The sequence below is a fragment of the Chelmon rostratus genome, chromosome 22 (genome assembly GCF_017976325.1).
Source record: "Chelmon rostratus isolate fCheRos1 chromosome 22, fCheRos1.pri, whole genome shotgun sequence".
In the NCBI taxonomy this organism is placed as follows: domain Eukaryota; kingdom Metazoa; phylum Chordata; class Actinopteri; order Chaetodontiformes; family Chaetodontidae; genus Chelmon; species Chelmon rostratus.
The window spans coordinates 8327013-8342972 of NC_055679.1; the positions used below are offsets into that span (position 1 = coordinate 8327013).

Sequence of the window (15960 nt, forward strand, 5' to 3'; positions counted from 1 at the left end):
AAAAAAAGGGGGAAGGTTTTCTTGCATGCTGTGTGCACAGCGAGATAGAGCTCTCACACTCACTACACAGTGGCCACAGAGTTGGCTCCCCCTCAAAACAGCATGACTGATGGCGATGTCGGACCCGCCGCGACATCACGGTGAACACACACACACACACACATACGCGCACACCTGCACGACTCGGGAGTCATGAAAGAGAGGCACGCCGATCCTTTCACTGCGCTGACATTTCATCTTTAAACACACACAAAAGCTTTCTCCACTTTCACATATGAGCTCTGTGGCGGAGTCTCAGCAGTGCACGCTGACTCGGAGCCCCCTGGAAGGGAACATTCCTCTTGGTGAAAAAGCAGCCGTCTCGAGCGCCACAGTCCTCTGCCGAAGTTAGAAACGGTTTATTTATCTGCCCCCCCCTCCACCTCGCTATACGGAGCGGCTCTGACATTCCCCTGCCACAGCCACACTGCAAAAAATGCCTATGCGGGGATGTCATTTCACAAGAAACTTATCAAATTATCTGGGACATTTTATGGAGCGTGTGTGAACTGCCAACAACGGAGCAAAACAGCAGGGAGATGTAAAAAACAAAAAAAGAAAAAAAAGGTCTGAACTCAGTGCAGAACAAAGCAATAAATTAAGGGACGCGTGCTTCTGTTTGTACAAAACTGCCCAGCTCGACAAGTCTGAGACTTTCTATTCCAACTTTAAGGAATAGTTCCACATTTTGAGAAATCTGAGATCAATATCTCATTATTGCAGACGCTACGGCTAGCTGGTGGTTAGCGTAGCTAGCATAAAGCGTGAAAATGGCTAGCACGGCCCAGCCTGAAATGGAAAAAAAGAATAAGTTGCTTTCTGTGGGTTCATTCTGGATTACCTCTTAACTGATGTCCACACACACAAAACGCAGAGTAAAATAGATGTAAAAATTAAGCTCCGTCTTAAATATTTTTTTCATGTGCATTGATGATAATGTCATGATACACACATTGGGCTATCCTTTAAAACATCTTTTTACGATCTTTGAGTCGAGATGAAATGATAAATGCGCTTTCAATCCTTTTAGACCGCATAATGTGCATTTCTTTGTATTCTTAAATCAAAGCACTGAGCTAAGATTTATTCGTTACGCGTTAGCTGGCTAGCAACAGCACATGATGTTCTTCATCTCTCTCTCCGACAGATGCTACTATCCTGTTTCACTTGGAAATATGTCACGATCCGGAGGCTACATTCTCTCAAAATGCTGTTTCATCTGGACTCTAAATGAAGATTTTGATAAATACATTTATTTGCATTCTGGCTGAGAGTTTGATGTCAAGATCCCCCTCTCATATGAGTACATTAGAGATGAAGCTGAAGCAAAAGCCATTAGCTTATCTTAGCTTAGCTTAAAGACTGGGAGCAGGGGGAAACAGCAAGCTTGGCTCTGTCCAAAGGTCAGAAAAAAATCACATAGCTTAACTTATTATTTAATCAAACAGTAAGCTGTGGTTTACACATGTGGGTGCAGTTTCTCACCACTAATTACCTTTGATTAGCATAAAATTCTCCCTAACGTGAAATAACCTGTTGATAGGTTGTTTTAATGATGGTACCAGAGTTCCACTAGCAACCTAATAATTTTGTTGAGTTAAATTTAATAAACTACTGAAATATCTCCCTTTTGGACAATATTAACTTTTTACTTTCACATGCTTTGCGTTGCTGCTCAGCCATGAACAGCTGAGAACAAAGTGATAAATAAGCCATTCTCTTTCTTCTCCTGTTTGCACAGGATCCAGGCGGTTTTATTTTTCGTCACCACAGCCCTCTTATATAAGAACCTCCTTGAAAAAAAAATGCTTCAGATATTCTGGTGCAAATATCCAGAATGTCAGATAATCCTAATAAATATGCACCCCTGCACTTGACATGCGATATCAACAGTCTGTTGTGTAATTCCACAAGGACGTTACAGTCAAGCCTTCATCTTTTTGTCACTCGGGACCAAATGCAATGTCAGAACATGCATGCCATAAAGGGCCGAGACTGCAAACTACACTATAATCATGCCAAACAAACCAGGACTAATGAATAAATAAATGCGATTTTTCCACATCATTTTCCTGTCATAACAAACCAGTTATCATGAACACACAAGGACAACATCATTGAGTCTCTCAGGAGCTTAAGGTGCACTGTGACAACTTCTAACCCTATTAAATAGGATCGTAAATAAATAATGAAAGACAGATGCTGAATGAAGCCAAAGACAAAGGAGGTGATTCTAATCTCAATGCACTGAAAAAACCCAGTCATGGAAACCTCTTGCACCATTGGTAATTAAAATTTTGCTCATTTCAAGGAAGAACTAGCATTTCTAGACTGAACACAAGAACATGTGAGTTGTCAGGTATCCCTTCCTCATCCTTCTCTCATGTCCATCTCCACGGGAAAAGCAGCCTCCTCCTCTTCCTTTAGGACAGCCTGCCTTGACACCTGCCTTCTGTCAGAGTAAATGAGGCCCGGGCTGGAGTCTGTGTCTCCTCAACAGGGCATTAATCTGCTACTAGTGAGCTGACCAGGGGAACTAGTGGAACCAGAGTGCTGATATATGGTGGGTTTTAGTCACTGCTACTGCCGAGACCGCAGCTAAAGAACAGTTTATCCAGCTGATGGCAATAAAGCAGAATCGAACGGAAAAGGCTAAAAACAGAACAGAGCAGAAATTACCTCTGCTATGCTTAAAACCCTTATGTTCTTTCAGACCTGTGAGGAAAAGTTCAGCTTATGACCAGAAGCTGAAAGATCACAGTTTCAATCACTGCAAAGGGCCTGTGTGTCTGGCTGAAAGGCTCCCGGGCAAGATCCTGAACTCTAGATGTGCCCCAAAGCTCAACAATTAAAATGTAAAAGTATACGTGATTAGCATGATCCACAGCAGCCCACAGCGTCTGGTACAAGGGCAATGACATGACATGCTGGAAACATTAAGTGGAACATAAAAATGTATTTCTCATAAAGCTTGAGAGGTTCCTGATGTGTTTCTCTAAGGTGAAAAAAAGGAAAGAAAATGGATCTGCTGAACGCTGGTGACATGCTCCCTGTAAAAGCCACGTTTCAGTCGTGGTGGACGTGTGGCTCTCCAGGCCGGAGAGAAATTACACTTTGGTGACAGAAAGGGAGAAAAGCGGAAGCACAAAAAAAAAAAAAGAATATAAACGGCGGAGTGATTTATGTGGCTGGTCCGAACCACACTAAGAGGGAATGTCTTCCCATCATACCTTACATGGACACATACATGAGGTTAGAGTGAGGCTAAAAAGCATGATGCAATGCCCCTACATACTGAGAGCCTGTTGAAAGCATGACAGCTGAGCGCAAACCCGGACACAAGTTTGCCTTTTATGCGCATGCATCACAGCCCTACCAGCAAAACGCAAAGAAAATCACTTTCACAGAGGACATATTTATTTAAATCACTCCAAAATGTCATAAATCTTTATCTTTCTTGCCTTGTTTTAGCACACAAGTCAGTAAATCACAGAGCGGAATGCCAATTTTTTGAAGTGTGCTCCGAGGCTTTTCAAGGGTATTACATGACAAGGTATTTTTCAAAATAAGGGGCTGCATTCCTGGAGAGAGATAGGAGGAGATTAAGGAGCGGGTAGGTTGTGGGTGGGGTGGCGGGCGAGCAAGATGACCTGACCGAGAGGGTCTATTACTCACAGTGCATGCGGAGAGGTGGAGTGATCCCCTGACGGTGCTTTCAGTTCAGTCTTACTGGAGGAAATCTGAGGATTTCTTCAGGGAGCGCACAGACAAGACACTCACTGCATACACACAAAAAGGAATGATAATAGAGAGCCGCAGACAGCCAGAGATGTTTTCTTTTAGTGCTATGACTCTCTCTCTCTCTGGGTATTCATGCGGCCCTGACATGCTCGCAGTGAGCTGATTCAGGGCCAAGCCATTTAATGGTGGATGTGCTGGGACTCCTCAGCCAGGTGTGGAGACCAAAAGACGTCTCTAGTCAGTACTCAGCAGACAGTTGATAAATGAGCTTCAGTGGGCATGACAGTGACCAAGAGAAGGCAATTGGTATTTTTAAGGTAAGAGGGAACAGGTTCAAGTTACACTCCTGTCTGTCACAGTTGGATTGCCTTAAAGGTGCTTTAAACTGTTGAGTTTGCATTCAGTGTGTGTGTGTGAAGTAAAGCTTTATGAGCATTAATCGATTTTTTGGCCACTGGACAGCAGCACTAAGATGTTATCACACTATAAAGTCATGATGATTATTGTGTTAGCAAGCTGGGGATCTGGACATGCAGCACCTATAAAGCAACATCTGCATTAATTTGGAGTTATGTCTCTCTCCTTTAAGCTCTGTTTTGGTCTCCAACAACTCTTGAGGGTAGTATGTGGCTCTTTAGCTGCTAAATGCCAACTGTCTTTTTGCTGTTTGGCACAGGGCAGGTAGCAAATCTGAGCTTTTTCACTGAAAACAGCTGCCAGCTCTGGCCGGAAGCAAATCTAATGAGAATCAAAACAGCGAACCTGCGGGGCATAAAGCCAAAACAATAAGCTGAAAGATGCTAAAAAAGTCCGCAGCAGTGAGGTGAACTGTGGAGCCCGGTGATAGTTATCTGTGGGTTTGTCACTCTGAGCAGCACCTTTCACACAGTAATTTCATCCATTTTTCATATAAAAATACAGAAAACTGCAGCTTGAAGGCCTAACAAACATCTTGAAAGCATTTCCTTCCTGAAAAACATGTTTCAGATAATTTATGGAATACATTGAAATCTGAATTCTGGCGAGCAGTCATCTTATTTCTTGCCTTTTATGCATTCATACTTTTTTTTTTGGCACATTACCATCATCAACTCTTGATCTGTTAAAAATGTGAAACCTTTGAATCTCGTTTTGTCCGTTTGTCTTCTTCTTCGGGCGTTATGTCTTGCATTTGCTGCAAATTTGCATGAATCTACCGCCCTCTACCACCAGCGAGAATTGCTTTTGCATCGCCTTAGTAACAGAAAGTTCGATGCTGCCTGTAGGTCTTTGTAAGAGATTACATTTAAGACTGAACTTCATGAATTTTACAGTAATACCTCTCTCCAAGTGTAAGATGGAAAACAGAGTGTGCAGCCAGCACTGGGAAGAAAATACTGTAGTTTTAGGAAGAAGAAGTACAGTATAGCTCTAGACAAAGGACTGCAGAAATCAGCAGAAAATTCAGTGGAGTAAACCAGTCCTAATCCCAGTCCACCTCCACTGGATGATAGATATGATGCCAGGAACTACAAATGTGGAGCTCCTTCATTCAGACAAAGCTAAAACCCCAGCAAATATCACAGCCCTGTAGAAATCATGGCATATTTCTCTATATTTCAGTGGTTTGTAGTACCAAATTTAAAGATATTAAAGTATTAGCATTGCTTTTGAATCAGCGGATGCACATTCTCCAAGTGACAGAGAGCTCACCTCTCCTTCCAAAGAATACATTCCACTCTTCTCATACCTCAAATCCTTTCAGGGCTCTGCAGGGCTAAAGTTCACTAGCTTTACCAGATCTCATTTTCGTGCATGGCTGTGCTGGCTGTTATTATTAGTGTGGCAGCCAGCCAGCTCGGACGGGTACACGTCTGCTGTCCAGCCTCGAGGTGAAAGGCCCCCGATCCAGGGTCTTTTATCTGCAGGTATACAGGAGGTAATGTATGTCACCTTATACTCTACACTCTGTGCAGGTCTGTTCGTCCTGCGCTCATTGTTTCTGTCAGTCGAGAGGCAAAAATGACCACCAGTGCAAACACTAGAGACACAATGGCAGGGCAGCCATTGTCAGTAGAACGTCTTGAACTGTGTCCTTCAGGAGAGTTACCCCCTGTCTGTCTCTATTTCTTCTGCCTTTCTGTGGTTATGTGACTTTGGAATCCATTGCCAGAAATTCCAGGAAACCCTAGAGCTTCATGAGACATAACAAAGCTCGCTCTCTTCCTCTGCCTTTGTCTCTTTCATTGAAGATTACACTATGTTTCTCTGTCAGACTTTTGCAGGCCTGGGAGCTCTGCAGCTCTCTCTCTCTGAGAGCTGAAAGTAATTTCATTCAGTGGCTGATTGACTCGTATCATAGCATTTTAAATGCTGGCGTTTCTTATTTTAAATACCTACGCTAATTCCAGACCAGTATTTAGAGCATGTAAGACGCAATCATCATTGAATGCCATTAGCATGATGTGGCATTTACCACTAAATTGAGGATAAAATTCAGCTTTAGAGGTTAATACATGTGTGGTACTTAAGCCTCCTAATTCCTAAATTTATTAGAATAACACATATCTTAGACAGCCATGAAATTGTAAATAATTGAGCAGTGCTCTTAGGAGGCTTCTCTGGTTGCTCCGTTGAAGTTGCTGCAAGCTTTTTTTAGCTGATGGCAAAACTGGAAATGAGATTTGGTTCACAAAGCAGCAGAGCTAAACGGGAATAAATCCAAAACCACAGCCGTCCCCCGCCCCCGGCACTAATCTGTCCGTGGGGGTTCACCCATCTCCTTGCGCTCGAAAAGTGTCTCCTCCATCTGGGTCAGCGCTGCTCTTGAACACATAGATGCATGTCTGAAGGCCCTCATACACACAAACAGGCACCTACAGACATACCTATTCACCACCACCCACCACCCACCTTGTGTTTATGTTCAGAGCTTGAGTGACTGGTATTTCATTTCGGCCAGCCCGGAGCCCTTTTGCACAGTTTGGCTTGGCCGGTGTACCATTACTGGTCATTAAGTCTAACCTGAACTAATAGGGGCCCATTTTCCAAGGTGGTCTCCCAGGTGGCTGTCACAGACGTGACTGGCACTGCGGGGCTCAGGGCTCGACTCAGGCACACTGAGCCTCATGAAAAATCTGCCGGGACGCGAGCCAGACTGCATCATACATGGGATGCAGACTCTTTGATAACAAGAACCCATTGTTCTAGGGGGGGCGTCTGGGTGTTTTGTTTCTCATTACGGCAGGTTTAATGAGGCCAGCCAGAATGGGCACCCCCCATCCCAACCCTCCTATGCACTTGAGTGCATTTGTACCTTCTTCAACATGTGATCCAGTGAACCATCAACAATCCACCTCAAACTGTTTGCCCAAAGCATATCCTTCCAAAATCACACACCTAATTATGACTTCTGCTTTAACGCATGTACACCCCTAATAAATAAAGCCAAGTCAGGCCAAAAAACACGCAAATACACCAACATAGCTAACCAGCCCAGCAGAAAGCAGAACTTGATCGCTAAATCGAATACTAATAAAATAAAAATAATTTAAAAAGAGTGCTGCCGTTACATAGTTCGTCCACCAGAGAGCACTGATGAGTTTAATACTGTACCATCAAAACGTTCAGGGGTCATTATGAAAAATATTTACGTGAATCTCGTATGAAAATCAGAGAACATTTCTCAGAGAACTTATCTGCTGATGCAGATTATTAAAATCCTTGATTTTGATGTTGGTATTAGCCTCAAAAGCTGTTTCACTTTTGCTTTTGAATTAGGGTTAGTGGGCTACAAGTTTGATTTCATTGTGCAACCTTGCAAAATGAACCTTGATACCTTACTGCTAAAAACTAAAGCTGCGATGACTTAACCCTACTTTTTATTTTAATCAGTTTTGTAACCAGGCAATATTGCTATAGTTTAGTTTCACTTATTTTCATTTTAGTTCCAGTTGAAGTTTGAGGCACATCGACCTCTCTTACTTACAAATCATCACACACCACCAAATGATTCCTACCAGCCATATAACTTTACACCAATTTGTCTCTATTTTACTTTTTATTTGAATGTAGTAGAAGGATGGTTACGGCTACGTTAACTTTAATGTCATGCCATTTTTTCAGTAACAGGCAACGACTGGCTTACGATGCTAACAATATTTAAAACAAAGTGTTTTCATATCATCAGAGTTTGTCTGGGTAAACACCATAACATCAAAATGACGGCTATCACATTTTAACATAAACCTGTTCCGATGATTTAGCTTTGCCCTCCTCCGTGTGACATGTGTCATCATTAATCAGAAGAGAAGGAGCCATTAGTCTAAATGCGGGGGTAATTAATCCATGCTCACACCCCATTAGACGTCATGCTCGATTTGTGCAGAGAGCTGTGTACTGGGTAAATAAGCGGAGACGACGGGACCCACAGCTATTATTCCTGTCGAGGTGCTAACGTGCATGTCCAAGAAAGCTTTGATCTAAACCACTTAGCACACGCGCAGTTCAAGTGGAAATTACAACTTAAATTGAAGGGGAGAGAAATGCATATGAAATAACTGTTTTCATACGAAGAAATCTGTGAACTCTGCTGTCTGATCAGAGGATAATTGCACACATGTGTATCTCAGTCATAAAAAGTGTGACTGGGCTCGGGTATTGAAGCCAAACAGTAAGCCTCCAACAAGGTTAAACTGCAGCAGGGCACATAGTATGAATCATCCCTTAGTTTAATAAGTACCATTTGGCTGTCACCTCGGCGGCCGCGGTGCTGCTCTATTACAGTAAAGCCCCTCCGGTACAGAGCTGGGGTTATTCAATAAAAACCTGACTGAGTGTTTCTCCCAATCACCACTGGCAGAGCTCTGATGAGGTAAAGAGCTCTCCTATGCCAGCCTTTGTCCCCGCGGAGCACCGTCTGATTAAAATGGTTTTCTGAATCCATATTTTTGTTCTCCTTGTCCCCTCGCCAGACCCGAGTTAAGAGCACAGCGAGAAAAATTGACAAATTACCTAATGCAGACTGAAATGAATCCCCGAAAACAGATCTAATTGAGGAAAGGTCTCCGATAGGTAGACGGATGAGAGGGTCGGGTTTCTGCTTTTTTTTTTTTTTTGAGAAATCGTTGGTGTCCATGTCTCAAAAACAAAAAAGACATAATAGTGGACATGTACCCTACATTTGTTACCGGCGGTAGGAAGGAAGACGGCTTTGCATTTTCAGCCAATCACTTTAACTCCACCTACGTACACACACACAAACACACACACACACACACACTTATCCAACCCCCTCCCAACAGGGCAGCGACATGTGAAGTGGAAAGCGATGGCAACAGCGGAGCGGCCCACTGCAGCCGACTCCCTCGCTCTCCCGTCCTCTTGCCTTGCTCGTAATGCATTCCTGAGCAATCCTCGGAGGCTCGTATGTAAATGCCTGAGTATGCTTCTGATTAGGAGGCACAAAGAGTACACTCTATAAATGCACTCTTAAACAATTACCGTTGCTCCCGACTGCAGGCCCGACACAGACCTCAGACTGTGCTGCTGCCTGACTGGCTTACCCGGGTGGGAAAGATGGATGCGGACCATTTCAAACAATGCGCCTCGCTATGAGCCACATGTGCAGAGTCTGACTTCCAATACCAGGCCGAGAAAAGGTTTCGAGAAACACGATGAATGAATTAAATTTTATTTGGTGATGAAACAAGTCAATTAAACGATTGGCCCAACAAAAGAAAATTAGTCACCCACACTTTTGATTGTCGCTGAAGGATTTAAAGCTGCTATAATCTATATGTTTACATCAACAATGTGTTTCGTGAAATGTGTTGCTAATAATGACGAACTCACAGATTACTGAAACCCAATTCTGCAGCTTTATAGCACATTTTAGCATCTCTTAGCTAATTTTTGGGGGTTTCTGGGCTGCAACTTTACTGTTTTAGTTCCCTGTCATTACATTGTGGTTTTCAGACGTAGCAGGTGGCTTTAACCAATTAAATAAGCTTTGATAAATGTGCACTACTTGCCCAGCACCAAACAGTACACAGGCAGCTAGCTACTGAACATAGTGGAGTGTTTAACTGATATTTTCCTCAGGGAGCTGATGGAGACCAAAACAGAGCTCAAATTGGGTGAAGACTGGACTTAAGGTCATTAGGTGATGCAGTTAGTTAGTATTAAGTAGTTAATGCAAGTTCAAGTCACTTACAAAGCTGTTTTTTTACTACTGTAAGGTGAATTTCTTTGGGTTTGGACTGGTTGGGCTGGTTGGTTGGACAAAAAAAAACAACTAGAACACTTGCGACATTGCACAAATTTAACGAATAAGTGATTAATCAAGAAAATAATTAGCTGAATGGACGGAAAAAATAATCATTAGTCGCATAAATTCCTAAGTCGTGAGACCATCTGACAGCACTGCATCCTCACACCAAGACTTTAATTATTCAAATACTACACAACAGAATACAACAGAACTCGGCAATAAAAAATACTCTCAACTTTGAAGCTCTTCCAGGGATTGAAACAGAATTACAGTAGACTGACTCATGTGAATAACCATGTAAGGACACAGTGATTGTTTTATGTGTATGAGGTAAGTCCTCACTTCCATCATTACCACATATACAAGCCGGATCTCGCTCTCGCCAGTTCTCACTCCCAGGATGGCAGGCGTCCAACATGGACTCTCCAAGCCGTCCTTCACATTCGCCATACACACTTCAGCACACACAGCACCTCCATAGCCACAAGCATAAATCCAGCAGGCCTATAACTGACCTACACACTGCCCTGTCTGTTTTCCCCTGTGCAATTCATAGAGCGGTTAACCTCGCTAACTGTGTAAACACATGACCTCACCGGTCATGTGTTTACACTCAGTGGTATTTTTCACACACGCCGCTGGGATTTACATCACCATGTTACCTCCACGTTCCCTTAATTCCCCATTACCCAAAAATATGGGACTTTTAAAAGGCGATCTGACAGGCTCTTGATTAGCCATATTTGTTTAGCTTTGGGACGCTAAGGGAGGAAGACGAGAGGCTGAGAGGAGAAGAGAGGAGGAGGGGCAGGTGAAGAGAGGACAGCGGGGAAAGAATGGAAATCTGGCGATGAGGAGGAGCAGGGTGAAGTGAGAATGAACGTTATAGTAATCATTTCTTTTTGGGAGAAAGGGGCTGAGGCAGAATAGATTGGTGTTAAAGGAAAGGACAGAGGCGAAGAGAAAGTTAATGTAGCTGTTAGAACAGAGACAAGTGAGGTGGTTCCTCCGCCACAGGGACACACTGTGCATGTCTGAGGTCCCAGCGGGAGGACGCCGAAGGAAAACACAAGGCCAATCAGCTAACAGAGACATTTCCTGTGCTTGTTTTATCAGATGAGAAGAAGCCTAAAGGCTAAACGTCCCTCTTAGCAATGTTGTGCGCCTCTCCGAATAACCCGCTTTGGGGAACGAAGGGGAGAACATGCATCTTTGCAGGATGACATCAGAAGCGCTGCTTAGGAGCACTGACCTCACTCTCGCACCATCAATCATCCACAAAAACCTCGTGAAATGTAGATCACGTGAGCCAGAGAGGAGGTTTACCTTTTAAGATAGAAAGCAAGGCTGCCTCATGAATTAAATCATCACCTACTGAAAAAAAAGATATGGTTAGAGGGAAAAGAATAGTTTTCTTCATAGCTATGAAAACCTCTGGGGGAGCTTGGCATCTGGCAACAAGCAGATGGTGGGCCAATATGCCAATTACCAACACCGACATGCCACGCTGCCCATTAGGCAATCTGGCCTTGAGTGATGGCACTTTAAAGTCGGAAAACGACACGAGTGAGAGGCTGATCTAACAAACCCTCTTCATCAGAGTGTGACTAAAGCCCAGAGGAATTCAAACACAGGTCTTTCATGCCCACATGACTGCTTCAGTCAGGAGAATCCAAGTTCGGAAAGAAAGGAAGTAAAGATACAGATCCTGGGAGGACGGATCATCGTGTATAGCGGATTGGATCTGTGGCTTGAAAACAGCTATGTAAATGTGGTTTGATTATAAACACTTAATTTGGTGGTGAATCTGTTACAGGCCGGGGTATGGGCCGACTAGAAGAGGGGGGAAAAAATGAGAGTAAGCATTCTCCATCACCCAAGAGACAACCGGAGTCTAATTGTGCAGCGAACAAACGCCAGAACATCCAAGAGCACCGTGGATATTCCCCGACAGAACTTTTCCGTCAGCTTGGCTCCGTAATGAGGAACAACAACTGGGCTCTTCTTTTTTGAAATGGCAAATAGCGCAGGAATTCAGATTATAACACAAACATCTGCGAAACTCTTACTGCATATTTTCCGGGACCTAAACAAACATCATCTTAGGTTTCGTGCCCTCGTGTGACTTCACAAGCAATTAAACAGCACTACCAGTTTTTGGCTACCACTTGTTGACCCAGTGAAAGAGTTAAGAATTCTTTTCCAGCTCCAGATCAGCCCGTCCATCCAAGCTCACCATATTATACAACTTTAGTGTGCGGTTCTGGATGCAGCACATTCAAATTACATGCTATCAAATTCAAAGGCGAGGGGGAGCAGAGCGAGTACGCAGTGGGGCTCCGGGCCAGGGCCTAAGTCCCATGAGCGCTAGCTGCACGTCAATTACAATCACTTCAAATGAGCTGAACCCTGTCCTACTCCTGCTGTTGTCCAGAAGAAACAGAACGAAAACCTAAACTGACTTCACACATGATGACAAGGACGCCATTGATAAAACAGAAAGCGCTCGTCTTGCTTGTGGTCGGCGGGGCAGCGTCTCTATCTCAAAGCATATTCTCGGGGTAAACAAATCTGCATAAAATTAAGCCGCGGGGCAAAGAGACTAGAACACAGGAAGCATGGTTGACATAGTTTCACTGGTCCGTTATGAGGAGAAACCAGAAAATAGCTCTGGCACCTGCTGAGCAGAAACAATGTATGTTTGGATGGACGTGTCGGCATGCCTTCGCTGGAAACCGAACCACATTTGGAAAACCTTAACACCAAACACAGTATAGGTAAACAACTGTTAAAAAAAGAACAGAACAGTCCGATCATTTGTGTTAGAAAATCGTCTCTGCCAGTTTTCCATTCTATTCAAATTCAGCTTGCCACTTGGTTGGCCGCCTTTGCTCAGTGGTGGTAAGAAACTATTGCCTTGCAAGGAAACTCTGGATTCTTGCTTTGGAACTCGATACTGTGGTGGATTGTGAGCATCTAGGATCAAACTGTAACAAACCACCCAGATATACTGCTTGCATGTTAACTCATAAGTGTACACAGACAGAGAGGTGAACGCACATGTTGATTAAGATGAGATTGAGGCACAATAATTACCTGGTTTAACTTTGATCAAGTGTATGAGAGACGGGAGGGGGAAGGAGAGGGAGCCAGCGTACAGTAACTAGAAGCCTTCACCGCACTGCGCAGTCCAGAGCCAGACTCCGGAAATGCATGGCAGTGTTCCCTACATCCTGCCCGCCCCGCCCTAACCCTGGCTCTCGCCCCACACTGCCAAACCCCTGTTATCACTCCGTGCAATTACCTCCAGATTCTTCTGCACCCATATCATATCGTGCCAATTATAAAATCCCCTCCTAGGCACACTACAAAGCACTACATGCCTTTTAGTGTAAAGCCTGCACTTTTCTGTGTTTCAGCTCAAAAATAGCTGTGAGAGTGTATATGTGTGTGTGGACATGCAGGCAGTCGCTGAAAAAAACACTTCTACAGTTGCAATGGGATAGATAGAGTAGCTCAACTTATTTGACTGAACAGAAATTAGGATCTGATTGAAATCGGTATGTATGCACATGCATACAGGCCGATTAAACATAAAAATGTCTGCAGACATGTCAGAGACAAATCACATTTCTTACTTTCAAATATTTTTCTGTGTGCAAGTGAATAATTTATTAGCGTCACTAGACATAAATGCTCATCGGGACCAAAAACAAAGAGATGCTGCTGGGTGATGCTGTGTGCACTAACCTTGTTGCATGTATTTTTTATTTACTTGCGCAAGTTTACGAATATGCATTCTCTCTCAGAAACAAGGAGATGCTGCTATCTGCTGATAAAAATTACAGAAGCGATCAACAGATAGCAGCATCTCCTTGTTTCTGAGAGTTAGACTTCATTTGACTTCATGAGTTGTTTTTTTTTAAAGTGCAGTTTTTTGATTGCAAGTGGACATTTATCTAGTTGATTTTCTTTGTATTCATTATTTTAAATGAGTGCACTGCAGAGAGAGTGCAGAGCTACTTAAGCAGACGGCAACAATTCAGCCAATAACACTGGTGTTAAAGTAACGTTCATTTAAGTTCAGCAATCGTGTCTCATTTGTTGCTATTATTAAATTGTTGTATTTTATCACATGCAAATATATTGACCACTAGTTGAAGTGGTTAGCTAAAAGTATTGGTAAAATGGTGATAATGGTTGAATCACAACCAGTTTGGAATCAGCCCAGATGAACACATTCTGAACAGCACCGCGTGGTGCAACGGTGCAGCTCATCAGAAGGGGCGGTGCGGGTACATCAGACAAAAACTGCTCGGGACCACTGCTGTAGAAGACTGCTACGCGTTGCATTCCAAGGACTATTCCAATCACCTGTCACCAGGTAGGGACTGCTCCTTATAAGGAGTGGAGGCCACTCTCCATGTGTTTTCCAAACACTGCACAACTTATCAGATACAGTTTCATGGTCAATTGCTGCGCTGTCTCTGGCCTGCGAGCGCTCAAAGAAGGAGAGAACCTACAGATCTACCCTCTGCGGCTCCCTCCCTCCACCCTCTCCCATTTTCCATGCTTCCATTTCACAGATACTACTATGTAATAAAGCTGAGATCAAAAGACTCGCTGGCACAACTCAGGCACAATGAGAGCTGAGGAGAGCCTTTTGCCTCAGGGGTGGTGGGATTGCAAAGAATGTGATACCTTGATACGATGAGAAGCGGATTCGTGGCGAGGGAGCTGGGCGCCTTTTGCGAGGCTGCCCCGTGGCTTTGTCTGTGGGAGATGCTGGGTCATTTTCATGCACCCAAAGACAATTCCCTTCTGTGTGTCTGCATGATCTTGCAGTCAGATCTGATCTTTGAGGGCCATGTGGTGTGCAGCCATATGGGGCCCATTCTTGCCTATAGCCAACTCTGTACACCTACCACATGTCAAATTTCAACAGGTTTACCCACATGGTGCAGCTATGGAGCAAGAACACAGCTTTCCTTCAGGGTTGTGGGGATGCTATGAACTTAATTAGCAGCCACAAATATGTGGTGTCAACGTTAAACATATCTTGAGTTTTGAAAGCCGTAAAAAGTTGGAGTTAGAGCCATGAGAAACTTTGCTGGCCGGGGGTTTGGAGACATCCCCACGCCGCCCTGGAGGCCTGAGCGCGCACTGCAGGAGCGGACAGACGCTTTTCTTTGTGTTGTCCCGCGGTTAACAAAACATTTACATGACAGCGACGCACACAAAAGTTCACTACAGCTCGCAATCATGAGTTGACTTCGCCGTCGGTGAGCCGAAAGCGCACAAAGAGGGAGCGGCGCGCAGCCAAGAGATCCTGAAAAGTACCCGCAGCAGCCCATGCGCACGGCGGAGACCCATAATGTGATCATCTCCCATCGTCAAGTCATGCATCGCGTTTTTCATGCGCCTCAGCGTCGGTGCGTCATGGACTTTCTTCCTAAGGACGTCAGCGAGGCCGCGAGAGCCGAGTGTGCGGGAGGATCGGAGTTTTTTGCGCTTACCTGTGGAGCTTCACGGGACGAAGTAGAGCTGTCGAGTCGAGTGTGAGGAGAGGAGAGGGAGCCAGTCTGCAGTCGGTCCTCCACTGCACTCAGCGATAAAAAGCAAACCGAATACCCGCTCAAGCCCCTCCCTTTAAGACATAATCACACATCCACTCTGAGTTCAGCTCCACACTGCTCTGAAAACACCGAGCCGCCGCTCACACTGCGCCCACAAAGCCTGCAGAAAAGCCTGCAGGAGTCCAAATGAAGCAACTCTGCCAACAACTTGTGCAAAACTCCTAACAGCGAAGGTGACCGTAAGCAGAAAGTGGTCCCTCTCTGGTTCTCTGGTCGGGGGGCTCTGAGAGAAAATCATCTGTCAGGAGCGATCAGATGAAGAGTTAATCCTGCGCAGAGAGGAGGGCTGTTTGC

General features: G+C 44.3%; 1 protein-coding gene across 5 annotated transcripts in view; it reads right to left on the minus strand.

The window, feature by feature from the left end:
• Positions 1–15682, minus strand: part of cald1a (caldesmon 1a) — a 55641-nt gene extending 39959 nt beyond the window's left edge. For 3 of the 5 annotated variants that reach the window (XM_041963625.1, XM_041963624.1, XM_041963623.1), the window contains exon 1: positions 15547–15681. The gene's annotated coding sequence lies outside the window, so the exon portion shown is untranslated. Of the gene's footprint in view, positions 1–15546 lie in introns of all 5 variants that reach the window. The other 2 variants (XR_006007916.1, XM_041963621.1) reach the window with 1 other exon arrangement.
• Positions 15683–15960: the final 278 nt, after the last annotated feature.